Genomic DNA, 19,928 nt, shown 5'->3' with positions numbered 1-19,928 from the left:
CGATCGGATGTTTGATCGATCATTTAATCCTATCACGATCAATCGAATTAATTCAATTTCAATTTCAATTGTTTCAATCATTTGATCTTATCACAATCAATCGAACTAATTCATTATGATTGATCAGATATTCAATCAATCCTTCAATTTAAATTGTTTCAAGTTTGATCGATCATTCATTCTATCATGATCGATCGAACAAATGCACTAGGACCAAACGGATGTTTGAACGAACCTTTAATTTGTTTGAAGTTTGATCAATCATTTGATCCTATCACGATCGATCAAATATCTGATAATTTATATAAAATAAATAATGACATATTATCGGAGGTAAATTTTTGGGAAATAACATTTTATAACTAATACACTAATATAATATAAAATACTTAGAGTTGAACTGAATGTTCGATCGAACTAATTTTTCATTTTTTATTAGAGTTTAATTTTATAAAAGTTTTAATTTCAAATTAAGAGAGAATTTATAATTTTATAAAAGTTTATTTTTATTTTTTAGAAAATTTATAATTTATAATTTTATAATTTTATAAATTTTATAAAATTTATAATTTATAATTTATAATTTCATTTTTTCTAGACCATTAATTTTATTTTATTTTTATTTTTCTACATACTCTTTAGCGTCCACAAAGTCGACCCTAATACTTAACTATTAGGGGCGACTTTCAAAGTCGACCCTAATACTTCAGTATTAGCGTCCACTTTTAGTGGACGCTATTGCCCACCAATTTTATTTTTTTATTTTTATTTTTATTTTTCTACATACTCTTTAGGGTCGAGTTTATCGCCCCTAATAGTTAAGCATTAGGGTCGACTTTGAAAGTCGACCCTAATGATGCATCTTCAGCGTCCACTTTTAGTGGACGCTATTGCTAATCAATTTTAATTTTTTATTTTTTTTTATTTTTTTTTACCTACTCTTTAGGGCCGATAAAGTCGCCCCTAATAGTTAAGCATTAGGGTCGACTTTCAAAGTCGACCCTAATGATGCATCTTCAGCGTCCACTTTTAGTGGACGCTATTGCTCATCAATTTTAATTTTTAATTTTTTTTTTAATTTTTTTTTACCTACTCTTTAGGGGCGATAAAGTCGCCCCTAATAGTTAAGCATTAGGGTCGACTTTCAGAGTCGACCCTAATGATGCATCTTCAGCGTCCACTTTTAGTGGACGCTATTGCTCATCAATTTTAATTTTTTATTTTTTTTATTTTTTTTTTACCTACTCTTTAGGGGCGATAAAGTCGCCCCTAATAGTTAAGCATTAAGGTCGACTTTCAGAGTTGACCCTAATGATGCATCTTGAGCGTCCACTTTTAGTGGACGCTATTGCTCATCAATTTTAATTTTTAATTTTTTTAATTTTTTTTTACCTACTCTTTAGGGGCGATTTTATCGCCCCTAATAGTTAAGCATTAGGGTCGACTTTCAGAGTCGACCCTAATGATGCATCTTCAGCATCCACTTTTAGTGGACGCTATTGCTCATCAATTTTAATTTTTTATTTTTTATTTTTTCTACGTACCCTTTAGGGTCGACTTGTGTCGACCCTATTGATCCCTTTTTTTTTTTTTTTTTTTTTTAGCTTTTAGCGTCCACTGAAGTGGACGCTATTGGTGTACTATCAGGGTCGACTAATGTGGACGCTAAAAGTGTTTTTTTGGCCCCTTAATTTTTTCGCGCCCCTTTAATAATTCCCGCGTGTATATTAGGGTCGACTTTCTAGCCTCCACTATAAAGTGGACGCTAATAGTCAACCTTTCGACCCATTATTAGCGTCCACTTTTATATGGACGCTAATAATTAACTATTAGGGGCGACTTTTAAAAGTCGCCCCTAATAGTTGAGTATTAGTAGTCGCCCCTAATAAGTCGCCCCTGATGAGTCAGTTTCTTGTAGTGTTTTAACACGTCAAAAAATTCTGATGTGTTAAAATTGGCACGTCAGGAATTTTCATTTCCTGACACCCATATTTTTCACGCATGAAACACGTCAAAAATGCCCCGTCAGGAGGATTTCCTGACGTGTTAGATGGTCTAACATGTCAGGAAACTTGTGTCAGCAAAAAATTGATTTTTTGTAGTGTTTATAGTTTTGAAAAAAAAAAAAAATGGAAAGAGTGTTGCATTGAACAAAAAGCTAAAAGCACAGCATGGAGAAAAGTAATGAATGAAAAAGTATTTGCATTAAAGATAATCATACTTCCAAAATCAAAGAATGTTACACCTATTTCATGCCAATGAGTTGATAAAGTGAAGACTTGTCGACAGGGATTGAGTAAAAGGTATAAGGTGTTGCGAGTGGCTTTAGGATTCTCTCAATAGTGTGGATTGGATTTTGATAAAACCTTTAGTCTTGTAGTTAAGAATACTTTAGGTTGCTTTGATAGTATTGGCAACCAGTAAATTATAGAAGGTATAAAAAATGGATATGAAGAATGATTTCTTGTATGAAGATCAAGCAGAGTCATTGAGTGATTAGGGGGAGTGTTGAACAACAGCAGCATGACCTCATTCTCTCTAGAATTTTCCCTCCACTACATGCCTTCTCCAACAACCACACCTCATAGCCCAACACTACATTCCCCTCCAATGAGTTTTATTTCCCTCTCTGTCTTGCTCTTCTTTCTCCACATTATTCTTCCACTCATTTTCTTCACCTCTTGCCGTCTTCCACCACTTGTCTTACCCAATCTCTTTCTCACGTTTCTTCCTAATAGGTCATGGATAGCTCACTAAGTCGACTAAAGGACCAGTCGGAAAGTACATAAACGTCAGCTAACATCAAATGTATAAGGAGGCACGGGCTATGTATGTTAACGTGTGTGTCAAAAACACAATTCAAGAAATAGTGTGATGCCATTAATGCATGAGTGGAATTATCGTACGAGAGAAAGTGTCTGTTGTGTGTTGGTCATGAGTATTGTGTGTCAAAAATCAAGAGAGAAAGGGTGTTGTGTGTGTCATATCCTAAGAGAAAAGGTTTGTATTAGTAATTGAGAAGTTTTTTGCGTTTGGTGTGAATGTGATACACTTGTAAGATTCTCGTGTACTAGTGAGTTCTGAATAGAAATTTCTTATTTTATCATGTGTTATCCTTTTTGGGTCTTTCCAGGTTTGATTCAATACTATTAAACCACTAATTGACTTTTTATTCCCTATACCCTAGGAATTTATATTAATAACTCTAATATCCTAATTAATCATATTTTATTTACTTAAAATTAGAGGTGGCAATTTTTTACACGACTAGCGAACCCAACATGAAATTATAGGGTTTGGGTTTGGCATAAACAGGTTGGGTCACAAATAGTTTGACCCGCTTGACCCATTTATGAAATTATATATATTTTTATATAATAAATACATGTTGAAGCATGTCAAACGTGTCAAAAGGGTCATGTTAAGTTTGGTTAAACAAGTTAAATAGGTCGCGTTTGGGTCTAAACGAGTCAAACGTATCAACAAGTTTCTGATCCATTTATAAAACAGGTAAGCAAGTCGTGTTCAAGTTTACAAATAAGATTCGTTTAGCTAAATGGATCGTATTTAGGTTTACCCTTATCGGCAAGGGCAGACCTGTAGCTTGGGGTGGGGGAATGAATGTCCCCCAAAAATATTTACAAATTTTCTTAAATTGCCTTAAAAATCTACCCATTTTATAAATTTGTCCTCCCAAAATGATATTTTTCTCCCCTCAAAATAATATTTGTGTCCCCTTAATTTTTTTTTTTTTTTTTTTTTTTTTTAGTTTTGCTCCCCCCAAAATAATGTGCCCATTTTAATTATTTTTTATAGTTTTGCTCCCCCACAAAAAAAAATATATATGTTTGTTCACTTTTAATTTTATTATTATTATTTTTTTTAACTTTTCCCCCTCTTTCATAATAAAAAACCTAAAATACCCAATTCATTTAGTTTCCCTCTATATTCTAGTTCGCTTCTAACTAAAAACTCAATTTGATTTAGGACTTTGATTGAATATGTGAAAGAAAAAAGTTAAATGGTTTGAGTGCTTTGAGTAGCTTCTAACCAACAATCAGTTTTTTAAACGGTTATTTTGTCATCATTTAAGTTTACAATATTTGTTTTGACATCACAAATTAGATGGTTTGAACATTTATGATTGTACCATTGTTGGACTCGACTCTTAGCATTTCTCTTATTGTTATTTGGGGCTTATGGGGATTGTTAGGAAAAAGAGTTCACGCTCAAAGTTACTGTTTCTCTTAAGCCCTATAAATCATGTTTAGTTTATTTTGCTAGTTTTTTTTTTTTTTTTTTTTTCTAAGCTATTTTGCTAGTTATTTATATTGTTGTGTATTTGTGATGCCATGAAATTAGATGTAAGACTTCTATGCTTTTATTTTATATAAACACACACAAACAGGCATATAACGAGATTATGTGCATTTATATACTTTTGTATTTATATAAGTCCATCAATCTCCCAAAAAAAACAAAAAAAATTTCATCCCCCATACCTCAAATCGTAGTTCTGCCCCTACGTATGGGGTTGGTGTGCGGGTCAACCCGAACCCAACCCGCCAACCCATTTTGCTAGTTATAATCCTCTTTGACTCAATCTTATATCACAAAAACATGTTGACTATTATAAAACTATTATTTTCTTTGACAGATGATAATAGAGAATGAAAGCAATATATATATATATATATATATATATACACACTTTAACCCAGTGGTAGGAAGTTAAGCAAGCTGGATAAGTAGTAAATTGTTCTCGAAAAATGGAAATTTCATACTTTATGGTTTCTATGAAATAATTTTTTAAAGCTGCAATCGACATACAAGTGTCTAAAGTTGGTATATTGCACATGGGCCCTTGTATTAAGTATTTTAATCGCTTGCTGTAATATATAAAAATAAATTAGAACATAGTAAAGGAAACTTACGATTTAAAAAAGCCGTGGTAGAGAAGGCGTACCACAAGCTTGTCCCAATCTGATGCAAGCAAGGCCCACGAAAATCATCATTTATTCGGTGTTCAAGAACCCATACACCACGAAGCCTATGAAGACAAAGAAACAACCGCTTATCATCCAAAGGTCCCAAGTTAAAGGCTTCAAGAACACCCATGCATTTTTTGGCTGACCTGTTCGCTACGATTGTAGTATCTCCTACCATAGCGTCAAATTTCTGTCAAGAAAAATTGTTTATTTCCATCAATTTTATATATATATATATATATATATATATATATATATATCCTTTTTCGGATAAAGTGCATTAGGAAAAGAGAACAAAGGAAAGTAATGTTATCTTAGTTACTAAAAATAGTAAGAAGACTTTTACCGACCCCAAGAAATACTTCGTAGACCAAATCATTATAATTACCAGCACTTCCACCATCAAGCATTGCAAAGGGAATAAACTCGTAGCTAAAGGTGTATGGCAATTTTTCCATTACAGCATTGAAGACATCTATACAATACCCAGTGACTTGTGTTGTATTAGTAATAGGATCACGTGTCACCTTAACAAATTCACTAAAACCATCTTTCACTGGAACTCCTATACGCAGCTTATTCCCATTTGTTGGAATCTCCCAACCTTTAGGGGCAAAGCTAGAATCGCCTGGCCAAATAATAGGTCCTAGATTGTTCTTCGAGGTGGAATATGTGCTTGTGTTTGCTGAATTCAATTTCCTTACGAGTCCATTTTCTGGAGTCTAGAATGCAATCCCCCTTTCTCCATTGCCATTCACATTAATAATTTCAAAACTTGATGATTGTAGTTGACCATTAACAAGATTGAACTCTCCAGAAAGTCCTGTAAATCGTACACCCAATATAGCTTCATGAAGTTTCGGGCCATTTTGAGAGACCCTAATTGTTTCAAGATCAATTAAGTTACTTGAAACATTTGTCTTCTCGAGCCCAAGATTTGTGATCCCAACTTTCTCAACTGCCTTGGCTAGTGCGGAAGCAGCATCATAAGCCCATAGGCCAACAACACTTAGTTCAGCATTGGTAATGTTTGGATTGTCCTGTTGGAATTTCCTTTTCCATTGAATCGTAAAATTTTCAAGCTCTTCTGTCTTCGAAACATAAGTCGTCATACCTAATACCCCTTGCATAGATTCAAGGATTAAAGGTTCTATCGAACTAAACGAATTGGCTGTCCCATTGGTAACTATCCAAACATAGCCTTCTCTCATCATTCCAATCTCTTTTGCCTTGGTGAAAAGCCGAGAACTAAGACCATGTGACATGTGCACAATGAACACTCTTGTTTGCATTGTCATCAACTTGTAAAGTTCTTGACTGAAAATTCTAAAACGACTCCAAACGACACCTATTCAAATGTCTAGGTGATTCACAAATATTAAGCGGAATAAGATCTGACCTAACAATCAATAATCAACCAAATACAGATATGTAATGAAAATCAAGAACACAGATATTTGGTTACGAAGAGGAAACCATTTAGAGAACTCTCTAAATGTAAAACCTCTCCGGGGCAGCCAAACCCAGGAAATCAATCCACTATAAGAAGAATAAGGAATACAAGAAGAATTACAAAACCTTTGCAATTTACTCTTCCTTGTACACGACAAGCGACCCACTTGACTTCTACCGCAGTAGCCCTTTCCAGAACATCTGGCACAATTCTTCTATAAGATTTCCTTTCACCGGAACTCCGATTGGCTTCACGTATTTAATCCCTTCTCAAATAAGCTAGAACAATATCTCTCTCTAAGCACCCAGATATTTGCTCAATAAAATACGTACTTGTAAATGTAGCAAAATCGTGTTTAAATAGAAAATAACCCTAATAAGTCACCCAGGTCCGGACCCTACAGATCTGAGGTCCGGACATGCCTCATAAAATGCACTTTCGGGAACTGGGGTCCGGACCCGGGGAATTGAGGTCCGGACCCTGCTTGAAAAATCAAGTTTCTGGAAATGGGGTCCGGACCCGGCTTCTGGAGGTCCGGACCCGGACTGTCCAGTCTTCATCAACAACTCCGATCGATGGGCGTTTGTGGTCCGATTGAGCTGAAATTTTGCAGGGACGTTCATAACACATGAATCTACATTATGAACGGTGGAGATTGGATTCTGAGCATTCTATATCAGTGTTTGAGCCGTGAACAGTAGCATCTGCATTTTGGAACTGAATTAAGCCAACACAAGAACTAACATTGACGAATTTGGTCATCGGTCGCCAATGGAGGAATGACACTTCGGTAGGGAATACGAGTATCAATCCCTTGCAAGGCATCAATCAAAAAGCTTCTCTCCATCCAAAAGCTTCAATAATTGCACTTATAGCTTTCACTTGGGATGAGTCATTTTGAGAGACTTGAAAAAGTATGGACTCCGAAGGGAAGTAAGAGAAGGGCTTGTTGCTGAGAATGATATAATGGGCACCTGCACTTTTTCCCCCAGGTCGATGACAAAGTTGGCCTGCATCGAGTTTTGTGGCCCTATGATGGCATGCACTTCTACATTTTTTATAAGGTATAGAGCTGTGATTTGAAAACAAAGAGAAATCTGATTAAATGTCCAATCGAACTCAAAATGATCGGTCATCAATCCTTTAAATCTAAGCTAAAATCTAGTAACCATCATTACATCAATGCATAACTACCCAAGTTCAGTGGTCTTGATAGGCAATCGAAAAGAATAGAAATTTAAGCTAAAATCTTATTTAATTTACATTTGATGCTTGAATGTCTTTATGAAATAACTAATGTCTTTATGGTACTACAACTCATGTCTATATGGCATAATTGATATCATCGTGACTTGATTGTCTTCTTCTTGGCATATTTAATATTTCTTTGTAGCATAGTTGATGTCATTGTGGCATATTGTTACCCCTATGCGGCATGCATAATGGTGATTATTGTATTGTGACTTTGGATAAAGTTAGTATTTAAAATATTGGCCCTTTGGATAAAGTTGTTTAATTTACAATGATTCTTGTATGAGATATCTTACTTTTCATAAACTTGTAGTTCCCTTAACCTCATTACATATGATGCTTACCAGGTGCTAAACCAGGTGTTTAGTACTTTTTTTCAAAAAGGTTTATAACTTGCAAATCATTTGAGAATAATTAGTCTTAGAGCAATTCCTTGGATCTGGTTAAAGGCATTTGGATTTGGACCATTTATTTATATGGATGTTAATTATTGTCTTGTTTTGTAAACTCTAGTGTGATGGATCTAGATTTTGCTACTGGCCGGGGAAAAATATCTTAGACTGTATTTGGTCATAAATTAAGAATGATTTTTATGTAGAAGTATACTTTTGATAACTAAAGTCTAATTTGGATTTATTTATGGATATCTTACTAATTCTTGACAGATTTTTAGTGATTAGTGTTTAATATGCATCATGACAGGCCAACGTCAAAGGCACATAAAAAGAACAGTGCAATTAAAATGACACCTCTATCTCAACTATTAATTTGCAAGCTAGAGATGCTCCCTAAAAATGCCATTAGTCTGTTAAATCCTTTACTCTTAATGCAAGTTGTTATGAGCAAAAAATACATAAGTAAAATTACCAATACACATAAAGAAAGTTGCAATATTTCTTATTGAATACTAAAGAAAGAAAAAGAAGGCAAAGAACAATAGTTGATTATCAAGGTCAAAATAAAAATCACTAGAAAGGGAAATGGAAACGAGTCAAGAGATTCAAGCAAGTCTCCATTAACCCTCTTTGTTACTGTGTTAAAAAATTGAAATATTATGCTAAATGAAAGGAAGAGATATAGAGAAGGAAGACCATAAGAGATTAACTTGGTTCAACCCTAATGTTGTACAAAAACTTAAAGGACACTACATCTTTCTTACATTCACTTTGACAGGTAATATACTGCAGTGAAGTTCCATTTACAACGGGATCTACACAATTTGAAAAATAGGAAATCATGAATTACTCCCTTGATTTACTCTTCATGATAATAATTAATCACTTGATTTACTCTATATATATAATATAAATTAATCCATTTATTTACTCTTTATTAAAAATAAAAATAAATAAAAGGTGGAATGTTACCATGGTTTATAGTATGCGTAGCTTTAAGATTTCAACCGTTGTCTTTTTTTTATTTTCTATTCAATGTGGGGAGGGAAAAGGGGAATTACAACATAAGAAAATACAAAAGGGGTAGGCAACTCAAACAATATGCCCTAAAGAATCAAAAATCAGTACATAGAACAAGGAACAAAGAAATCAGTGGGAATTGGTCAAATAAATTATCCGGCCCATTCACAGGACAGAAGCGGCCGCAAAAAGGCTACTAGTAGAGGCAAAGCAAAGGGCTCAAGAAGAGGCACAATGATGTAGATAAGCAAGAGCAAGAATTTATTGAGTTTTTAATTTTGGGTCTTTAAATTTTAGTTAGTAAGATCTTTGATTTAGGTTTTAATTGTACCAGGTTAATATAGTCTATTTTATTTTATTACGGTTGTCATAAATTAGGTAAGCATTAAATGGGCGTTGCCCTAGGGTTAGGGTTAGGGTTAGGATTTAAGTCTTAGTCTATTTAAGCGTCTTTTTCAATTGTAATCAATAGTTTAATTTATGATGAATTGAGATTTTGTTAGACATGGATTTGTCTTCCCCTTTCTCAAATTTCTTCTGTTTTCTCCCCCGGCCCCTTTCTAAAGCTTTTCTCTGGGCTTCTTCCCCTCTTTGGATTTATTTCCTTTCCTAAGCTTTCTTCTTAACTCCTTGTTGTCCTACATCACATGATCGAACTTCAAAAGGTTCCTCAACTCTTCCCGGACCCTCACAAGGAGCACAACAATAGCACATGGACCCAAAAAGGCTGGTCAAAGTGACCGAAGAGAAGCCACACCATAGCAAACAAAACCAACAAACTAACGCCGAAAGGAAAAGTCTCTAGCATAGGAATAACCCAAACACAACCAGGGAAACAACTAGCCAGAAAAACACAGAGAATAGAAAAACCCATGAAAAAGTTAAAAAACAGCGCATGTAAGCCACTCACCGGTAGTGGAGGCCGGGAGGCAAGAGACCACCACAAGAAACCGGTAGCAGCGAAGGGATGTAGCGTATGAGGGGAATGGAGGTGTCATGCACAGTGTAAGGTTGTTCACGCATTGGCACGTGTGGGACACGTGCCCGCGAGTGGCCGACATGTGGGGGACACGCACTAGCGAGTGAGATCCACTCGCAGGCGTGTGTGAGACACGGGTTGGCGCATGTTGGCCGTATGGAGACATGCCGGTGGTGGAGGAGGAGCTGGTGGACCTGCTAATCCGTGAGAAAAGGTGTAAAAGGGAAAGAGAGAGGTGAGGTAGAGGAAAAGGAGGAGGAGAACCTCACAAGGAGGTGGTTGGCTTCTACTAAGACAAAAGGAAAATCTTCTCTCTCAGAACGAGAGAAAAGCAGTGAAGCTTCAATGGTTAATTTTGACGAAGATGGGTAGCTAGCACTTATTTACCTCGACTCGAATTAAAATCTACCATATGGAGTGTAAAATACAATCACAATAAGTAGACGAGGGTAATATAAAAACTGAATGAGCAAATACAATCAAACAACTAAAAATGTTTTTAAAAACCTTTTCTTTTGCATTTTGTCAAAAAGAATTATTTAATAAATTTTTTCGTAGAATAAACCATGACTGGATTAACTACTGGGTGCACTCGAATGAACCATCCCCGGCCGGTGATTAATCATACTTCGGTCTTTCTTTCAATATTAGCAAAAACCAAACCAGATGTTCCCTATTGCGTCTACGTACATAATAAAAATTCTAACTAGCTAGGTCCATTTCAAAAGGAATATCTAATGAATTGCACTAAATTAAACTTTTATCACTTATCTCAAAAGCTTAAGCTAATAGAAAATAGGAAATAGTTAATTTACTAATTTGATTTATATTCTAATACTTCCTCCTCTTACATTATGTGTGAACTCAAACTTCTCTTTAATAAGTGAAATCTAACACGTAAAATATTTAACTGAAATAACTAGTAAATTAATAGAAACGAAGTTCAAATTTTCGACCTTTACTTTAAAGCTATGTTGAATTATCGTTTATCTCAAAAGCTTAAGCTAATAAAAAATAATTAATTTAATCATTTAATTAATATTCTAACACTCACTGGAACCACATGTAGGTCCAAACTAAGTGAAACCCAACTCAAAAAATATTTAATAAAATTGGGAAGTGAATGACGACAACGACAATGTTCAAGCTCAAAACTTTTACTTTCATGCCGTGTTAAATCATCAGTTATCCCAAAAGTTTCAGCTGATAAGAAATAGTAAATTTAATCATTTAATTAAATATTATAACCTTATGTTTGGGACCAAACTCCCCCTTAATAAGAGAGACCTAAGAAGTGAGATATTAAACTAAATAGATGCTTGATGAATTATAGAGTTGCGGTTCAAACTCATAACCTTTAATTTTAATGTCATGTTTAAATCATCAGTATTGTACTTGAACCGAAAGTTTAAGTTAATAAGAAAATAATAAATTTAATCATTTTATTAATATTCTCATACATCTAAGAGTTTTAATCCCTTAAGAAGAACATGTTGGTGGAGGATTAAAAAATAAAAAATTGTGAGAGAGAGAGAGAACCTGCGGCTGCTGCTCCAACAACATCACGTTTGGAGTCCCTGGTGTTAAGCTTCAGCCTAGTTTTGTAGTAAGTATGAGAAGCATAGAAGTCAGAAAGAGCCATATTTATGCAACTCCACCCCATCTTCCCATTCCATGTATCCATGTCAAGAACCACACCCACATCAACTGGGGCTGTCGTGTTTTGTGCATTGCCCAAAAACATGCTTGCAGAAACAATAATGAAGATGAAAAGAGAAAAACCAAATCTGGTACTATTCATTATGTTTGAATATCTTGGAAGCTTGAATGGGCTTAACGCACAACTACTCCTATTTATAGGACATATATGGTACGATGAAGAGAGGATAGGGGAATTTCTTCGAGATAGCTAGGACTTGGAAAGGATGAACTGTAATGAAAGCAAGCAAATAAAAAAATTTTTAAAAAAAGAAAACAACTAAACCAGTGCCATTTTCAACACTAGAAGAAGATTGGTACAATGAGAATGGTTGTAGAGAAACTTTATGCGATTACCAAGAATATCAGAGTGCAATAAACAACAATATATGCTAGTTGACACGCTCTCTTTAATAACGACATGGGCTCTGGTGTCGTAGGTTGATTCTGACATCATGAGTTTGGGGTTCACAAATTTGTTCAAAATAGAAGAAATAATCAAAATGGCGTCAGAAGATTCAATTCTAAGAATTTCAGTTGATACAAATGGTTTTATAAATAATTAATAGAGGCAGCTTCCTGCTGCCCCTCTCGCAACATTAATTTAGACACGTTAATCAAAGATATGTTATAAAATAAAAGATATGCTATAAAATCATCTTTTAATTATTATTATTATTTTTTTTTTTTGTAAATTTAAGGAATCAAATATTAAATTTGTAAACCCAAGTGAGTCTCATACAAATTCAGTAATGAATTAATCCATTCACTGTATAGAGATAATTTAAAGATGGTTAAAAGAATGAATTTTATCATTTATCTTAAATGAATGACTCACATTAGTCCTCCCTATGGAAACGGATGGGATAAAAGTTTCTCAATTTTAAAAGTTGAGGACAATTTTGTCCCAATTTTTATAACTTTTTACCTAAATGGCTCAATTCCATTTCATTTGAAATTTAGGGAATCCATTTCCCTCCCTAGGGAAGCTTTGGCTGCACTATTGGTCCCCAAGCTAGCGGGCTTTTTTGGCTTATCTCACTTCATTTTGGAAGGTATTCCTTTATTGTTGCCCATGCCCCACTACAAATAAACAAACAAACAAACAAAAAGGTTTTTAGTGACTATGGTTTGGTGACTGGTCAATGGCCAAACATGTCACCAATTGGATGGTGACGTGGGTTGCGGGTCACTAGTCCACCGATCAAGAATTAGATTTGGTGACGTGTCGAGTTGGCACACCTCACCAATTGGTGACTTGTGGAATTGCACATGTCACTCTCCAAAAGGTGACGTGTGCAAGTTTGGCACGTCACTAACTTTGGTGACATGCCATTGTTGACCCGCACCAACTTTGGTGACGTGTCAGCTTACCACATCACTAACTTTGGTGACGTGTGTAATATTGGCATGTGACTAGTCTGGTGACGTGCCAGTGTGGCACCTCACCAATTTATATTCATTTCAATTGTTTTGTTTTATTTTTTCCTTTTTCGAAATTTTTTTCATGAGATATCTTAAAATTTAATAAAACCCCCACATTTTGCTCATCAAAATCCTAGGTACGTGGCAAAGTGTCATTCGCCATAAACTGCACCTAAAATTTTGATGGGCAAAATATGGAAGTTTTATTAGATTCTAACATTTCTCTTTCTAAATTATTTTTAAATTGGTAACGTGTTAATATCTAACACGTCGTGAAAAAAAAAAAAAAAAAAAAAAAAAAAAAAAAAATCATTGTAGAAATGTCACTAAATCCTCGTTTTTTTTGTGGTGCCCTCCAATTGCCTAATATTGGCGAATCTCTTCCACCATCTTAAAAGTCTTTCTCCTTTTGAGTAGGGGTGTAAATCCAGCCGCTTATAACTGACCACCAACCGGTTTACCAGCTAACAATCAGTAATTGGCTAACTAGCCAACCCCTTTTAAAAGCGGTTAGAAACAAGATGGTATTTTTGTCCAAAACAAATATTTTAGACAAATTTTGGACAAAAATGCCCTCTTGTTTTAACTAAATGGATCACATCCATTTCATTTGAAATGGAGAGGATCCTTCTCCTCATAACTGGCCTTACCAATCCGGTTACCAGTTTTTACAATTATATACACTCGGTTATAACCGGTAACCGGGTGTATATAAACTAATATATTTATTTTTTTAGATTGTAAAATGACTTTGTTTACTTTAGTTTTTTTATTTTTTTCTTGTAAACAACCTAGCTTATTAAGCCAAAAAAGTTCTAATTTTTTTTAAAAAAATGGCTAAATTAAGTCCAAAAAGTAGGTCAAATACCCAAAATAAGCCCAAAATACCCAATTTTTTAAAGATTCGGTTACCGGTTCGGCTAACTAGCTACCAACCGATAACTGGTGATTATTACATAAACATATAATCAGTAGCCAGTTACCGGTTTCGGTTTTTAAAATTGATCAATCGGCTACCTAGATTTCGGTTAACGATTTTAGCCAATAACCATTAACCAGAACCAAGTTTGCACCCTTACTCTTAAAAGAATTCAAAATGTAAACTTATGTACCCGCTTGTGGTAGAGTTAGCGAAGGTGAATGTCTTACAAGTTACATGCATGACAATCGGGTGTATATTTGTATAGTGTTATTTTTTTTATTCTTTAAGAAACAATAAATAGTGAGTATCCAGGAAAGTACCCAAATAGCGGTAGCATGGAACTTTTGATAACGTAGGTGACCTGTTAACGCAACTTAATTAATTCTAATCCTTCCTCGTATCAAGGACGAACCTAACACAATCCAAAAAGATATGCCATTTGTCTGCACCTTAATTCGTTTACCTTGACCAAATCAAACTACTTAAAAGTCGTTAATTATGACAACTACCTTGTTGGGGAATTAACCATCAAATTACTTCTACTGTACGTAATACACTCACACCATAATACTGTTGGTGAAGTTGCAACTGGGGATGAAGTAACTAAATACCAAGTCAAAAAAAAAAAAAAAAAAAAAAAAAGGGTGAAACTCATCCATCCTCGCATTTAAAATTTTCACTAAAGTGACTTGCATCAAAATCAGTGGTTTTTTTTTATTTGACAAACTTACTTGCAATAAAATTGATAATGTTGTTTCTACAGTTTTCGGTATTTTAGATTGAACTTGAAAGAACAAACAAACAACAGGAAGAGAAAATGCCCGTCTGAAGTTCAAGTTAGTTCTTCTAAGAGAAGTGTGTGTATTCTCTAAATATTTCAGTCTAGTATTATACTAGGTGCTTGACCTATTTATAGGATGATTGGTCTTGATCTCCAATGTGGACTCGATCTTCTATCTTGTTATGCAGTTCAAGTCTTAGAGCTTAATTTGGATTGGGATTCGTAGTTGTATACGGACTCTGACTTTTTCCCTGTCATATCAGAGTTTGATGAGAGAGATACCTGGATTGTGCGGGAGTCAACCATTGTAAATTAGGGGTTGGCTTGTAATATGGTTTTGACAGGGAGTAAGGGGACGCCCGGGCGATTCTAATTGTCGGGAAGGAATTCGGTATCTTTAGGAGATACCAATCTCGAGAAAGAGTGATCAACCGGGAAAGTCTTCCTTTCCCAACTTCTAGAAAGTTTATTGGGCCTTTTGAAGCCCAATAGAAACCGCGAGGGTCTTCCTTCTTAGCCCACAATTTCGTCATTATTTCAATGGCCCACAGTTATTTGGGTCAACCAAGTGATATAATTACAAACAAATGTTATTTTTTTCTTTATTAAATTATCACTTATCTTGAAAGCTTAAGCTAACAGGAAGAGATAAATTTAATCATTTAGGCTCCGTTTACTTCGACGTAAAATGGTTTCCTTCATAAAATATTTTAGGGAAAGTCATTTTCGCCAAAAATATTTTCCGTCGAAAACATTTTACGGCGTTTACTTTGCACACGGAAATTTTTTTTTTTTTTTAATATCTTTTTTTATATATATTTTTTTCCAATAAGGTCCTCGTCGGGACCTGCACGGGACTTGTTCGAGACCCCGCAGGGACCCGCCCAAGACTTGTCTGAGACCCGCCCAAGACTTGACCGAGACTTGCCCGAGACCCGCCCGGGACCCTGACGGGACCTACCCGGGACTTGACCAGGACTTGACCGGCACTTGCCTGGGACCTGCTCGAGATCTAACTGGGACTTGCCCGCGACCCGCCCGGGACCTGCCCGGGACTTGACTGAGACCCGACCGAGACTCGCCTAGGTCCCAGTCAAGTCCTGGGCGGGTCCCGGGCAAGTCCCAGGCGGGTCCCAGTCAAGTCTCGGACAGGTCCCGGGCGGGTCCCGGTCAAGTCCTAGGCAGGTCCCGGACGGGTCCCGGTCAAGTCCCGGACAAGTCTCGCCGAGGTCCCGGGCAAGTCTCGGGCGGGTCTCGGTCAAGTCCCGGCCAGGTCCCGGTCAAGTCCCGGGTGGGTCTCAAGCAGGTCCTGCCGGGGTCCCGGGCGGGTCCCAGTCAGGTCCCAGTCAAGTCTCGGGCAGGTCTCAGGCAGGTCCCGGTCAAGTCCCGGGCAGGTCCTGGGCAAGTCCCGGTTAGGTCCCGGCCGGGTCCCGGCAAAGTTCTGAGCGGGTCTTAGCAAGGTCCATCAATTTAAGAATGAGATGCTTATAGTCGGAAAATGATTTACGGTTTTGAAAACTGTAAACTATTTTCCGAAAATTAAAGAAGAATTTTCGGTCAAAAGGAAAATATTTTTCGTTGACCACTATTTTACGTCGAAGTAAATACCATAAAATACATAAATCATTTTCTGGAAACCATTTTACGTCGAAGTAAACGGAGCCTTAATAGATGAGGTCTAATACGTGAAATATTTAATTTAAATGAGGTAAATTGATAAAGTCAAACATTTGGTTCTGATACTATGTTAAATTACTAGTTGTTCCTAAGAGGAAAATTTAATCCATAATCAATATTTTAACATTTTCTTCTCCTGTCCAACTCTCGTCCAACTTCATCTATATTTTTTTCAAATTTTTATTAAATTTGTAAAACTCACTTCAGGTCTTAAACATCTAATGGTAAATTTAAAAAAGAATTTGGATAAAAATGAACAAGACTTTAAAAAAATAACAAGTCTCAACAAAATTTGAAGTCTAATGATTTTTTTCTTTTTTTTCGATATTGGGGATCATTATCAATGCTCGATGGTGACAGTCCTGAAATATCTTCAATAGGCAAGCAACCTAAGAAAAAATAAAAATACTTTCGCCTGTGTTATATAGAAGAGAAGACTGAGTTGAAAGGTTCAAAAGCCTAAGCATTCTGGGGGCGGTGGGAAATATCTTAATGCTCCAAAATCAGCTGCTGAGATTGCATTATGCAAGGTTTCAAATATCGATCTTTACCCCTTAAAATTAGAGTAACGGTGCAATAAAGACAACCTTATTTACCATTATGGAAAATTTTGTATACAATGACCATATGTGCTTCACTAACATAGAATCGAGATGATCAGGAATTTCTTAAGACCAAGTCTACTGTTGCTCTGGCTACAGCAGGTCTTGAATTTATTTTTTTCTTAGGTTTTGTTTAAGAATAACAAAATGATTTCTGGCAGGTTTTTAATTTTCTTCTGGTTATTTTCTAGGAGCAAACTATATATTGATTGATGACGGAAGAGTTATCAAGTTTATAGAAAAATTGTCACTGATGAGAGAGACAATGATCAGAGACATGATTTGTCGGTTTATGCTGCAAATCTATATACCGATTGTAATGGTGATATTTCTAAGGTATTGTTTTGCAACAGTAATAGTCCTAGAGGCTATTGGGAATATATGTCATAGATAGTGTTAAGGTCATAAAGTTTTCAACTTGTATCTTTAGCATTGTATGATAGAGCATTTTGCTCTAAATTGATTTTATATCAATTAAGATAACCTTTTGTTAAATTTTTTTTTTTTTAAAAAAAAAAAACTATTATTAAAAATTATGTAAAATAAACGATCATAAGTGAGTGACCGATTCTCACATGACAACAGCTATCAACAGTCATGTGAAAATTTCCCCACACTTTCCCCATGCATGTTTTAAGAAGTCAAAGCGTCTAACCGATTCTCACATGACAACAGCTATCAATAGTCATGTGAAAATTTCCCCACACTTTCCGCATGCATGGTTTGAGAAGTCAAAGCATCTTTTAGACTTAAGAATGTTCTTATTATTTAATTATTAATATTGTTATCTACTATAATATTATGTTTTATGCATGAAAATAGGAAGACTAATTATATATATAAGCAAAGTATCTCTCTACTCCCTAGGACCAAGGAAAACGGCCGCATTGGTGGTTGCTTCAATAGAATTAATTTTATTGTGTTTCTCTTATATTTATGAAAATCATAAAATGTGTAAAAAGAAAAAATTTTATCCAAACTTTCACAAAACAGCATTGATGTCCAAGGTTTTCACTGAAATGAGAGAGGGTTTTTATCAAAAGACGGGAAAAGAATTCTCTCTATTTTAAATACTCTTCATTTCTTCCATTTAGTGCATTTTGAAGGATATTGTATTTGATGCACTACCATTATTAAAATTGAAAAACTCTTGACATATAAATATCACAGTTTATGCGGGATTAACAGATATTTAAATATACGCATACAATCACCAAAATATGAAAAATCACACACAAGGATTTTTGGTGACGAAGAGGAAACCTTCTAGAAAACAATCTAAAAGTAAAACATCTTCAATGCAGTCCAACCCAGAAAATCACTATCAAAAGATGTTTAGAGATTACAAACATTAGGAACACTTACAAACCAATGCAAGACCTTGACTCTGTAAAATCGACAAGCCTCCAACTCGTCTCCTCACTCACAAACTTTTTCAACGTGATCCTCCTTTACCAGACCCTTTCGATAGACTTCAATTAAACACAATGAATCTAACACAAAATCCTCTGCGAGGAATAATAAGGCTCACAACAATTGATCACTCAAGCACAACCTCTCACGAACTCTAGGGTTCTAAAATCCGTGCCTATCTCCTCTGTCAAGTTGTATTTATAACATCTACAAAACCTTAAACTTGGGCCCACATAAAACAGACGTTTTGGGCATAATTTCTACGGGGTGTCCGGAAAAGGTTAGTGCATGTCCGGACAACAAGCTTTTAAGACGCATTTCGGCACTTTCGAGAAATGCTGTCTCGACAGGGTGAGAGGCTGTCCGAACAGGGACTGCAAAGGAAAAAAATAGCATTCTGGAAATGCTGTCCCAACAGAGAGAGAACCTGTCCGAATAGCCTAGGCAGGGGCTCGAACTTGATGCTTTCAGACTTCCTTTTATCACCGAATTCGCCAAACAACAAGAACTAACAAACTCTCCATTTGGCAATTCAGTGACAAAAACAATATGTCGAGCCATCTCATCATCTCCCCATATTTACTCCCCTTTTTTTCTCACGGAATGACAAAAGGTCTACATGGTTCCTGAAACACTCACAAGAAAACATCAAGGCATATGTGGAACAGGAATAAACGAAAATACATGAAGTATGCGGCAAGATCATGAAGACACAACCAAAAACTTCCCCCCAATGTGTGACTCATTTATCAACAAGAAACTGGAAAAGAACACACATGTTTCTCCCCCTCAAAATGTCAAATGAACACACATAATACACACATCAACGACTCATGTATTTCACAATGAATATCTAAAACATGCTCCAAATATGCAAAATATACATGAGATTAGAAACTCATATTGCTTAACCCAAGCAAAGAAAAATGTTCCATTCAACTCATACTTGTGTGGTGTGTCTGTTGTTGTGCAAATTTATTTAACTCGCAAGTGCACAAATCGTTTGTAGTTTAATGGATTGCAAGTGCAAGGTTGAACCCACAAGGAATTGTGTTTTTGAAAAGCAAATTTAAATCTAAACTAATTTTACCCTAACCTAGTTCCAAAAAGAGTTTGATTTTGAGGTTTTTGAAATTGAAAAGAAAACATAAACTAAATATAGAGATAAAGGTACAAAGGTTTGGGAATTCACACTCACCGAATCATAACAACATACTTCCTAGATTTGTGTGCTTGTGTGCACAAATCTTTGAGTATCTTGACATAAGATGGCTCTTTGAGACATTCAGGCGATGAACCTTTGGGGTCTTGATGTGTCTCAAGA

General features: G+C 35.5%; 1 pseudogene; it reads right to left on the bottom strand.

Moving 5' to 3' along the window:
- The window catches only part of LOC132185170 (glutamate receptor 2.8-like), a 37,732-nt pseudogene extending 25,845 nt beyond the window's left edge, over positions 1-11,887 (bottom strand).
- Positions 11,888-19,928: the final 8,041 nt, after the last annotated feature.

Source organism: Corylus avellana, chromosome 7 (assembly GCF_965113065.1).
Source record: "Corylus avellana chromosome 7, dhCorAvel1.hap1.2, whole genome shotgun sequence".
Taxonomy (NCBI): domain Eukaryota; kingdom Viridiplantae; phylum Streptophyta; class Magnoliopsida; order Fagales; family Betulaceae; genus Corylus; species Corylus avellana.
Note: the sequence above shows the minus strand (reverse complement) of the source record. Positions and strands in the feature narration are given on the sequence as shown.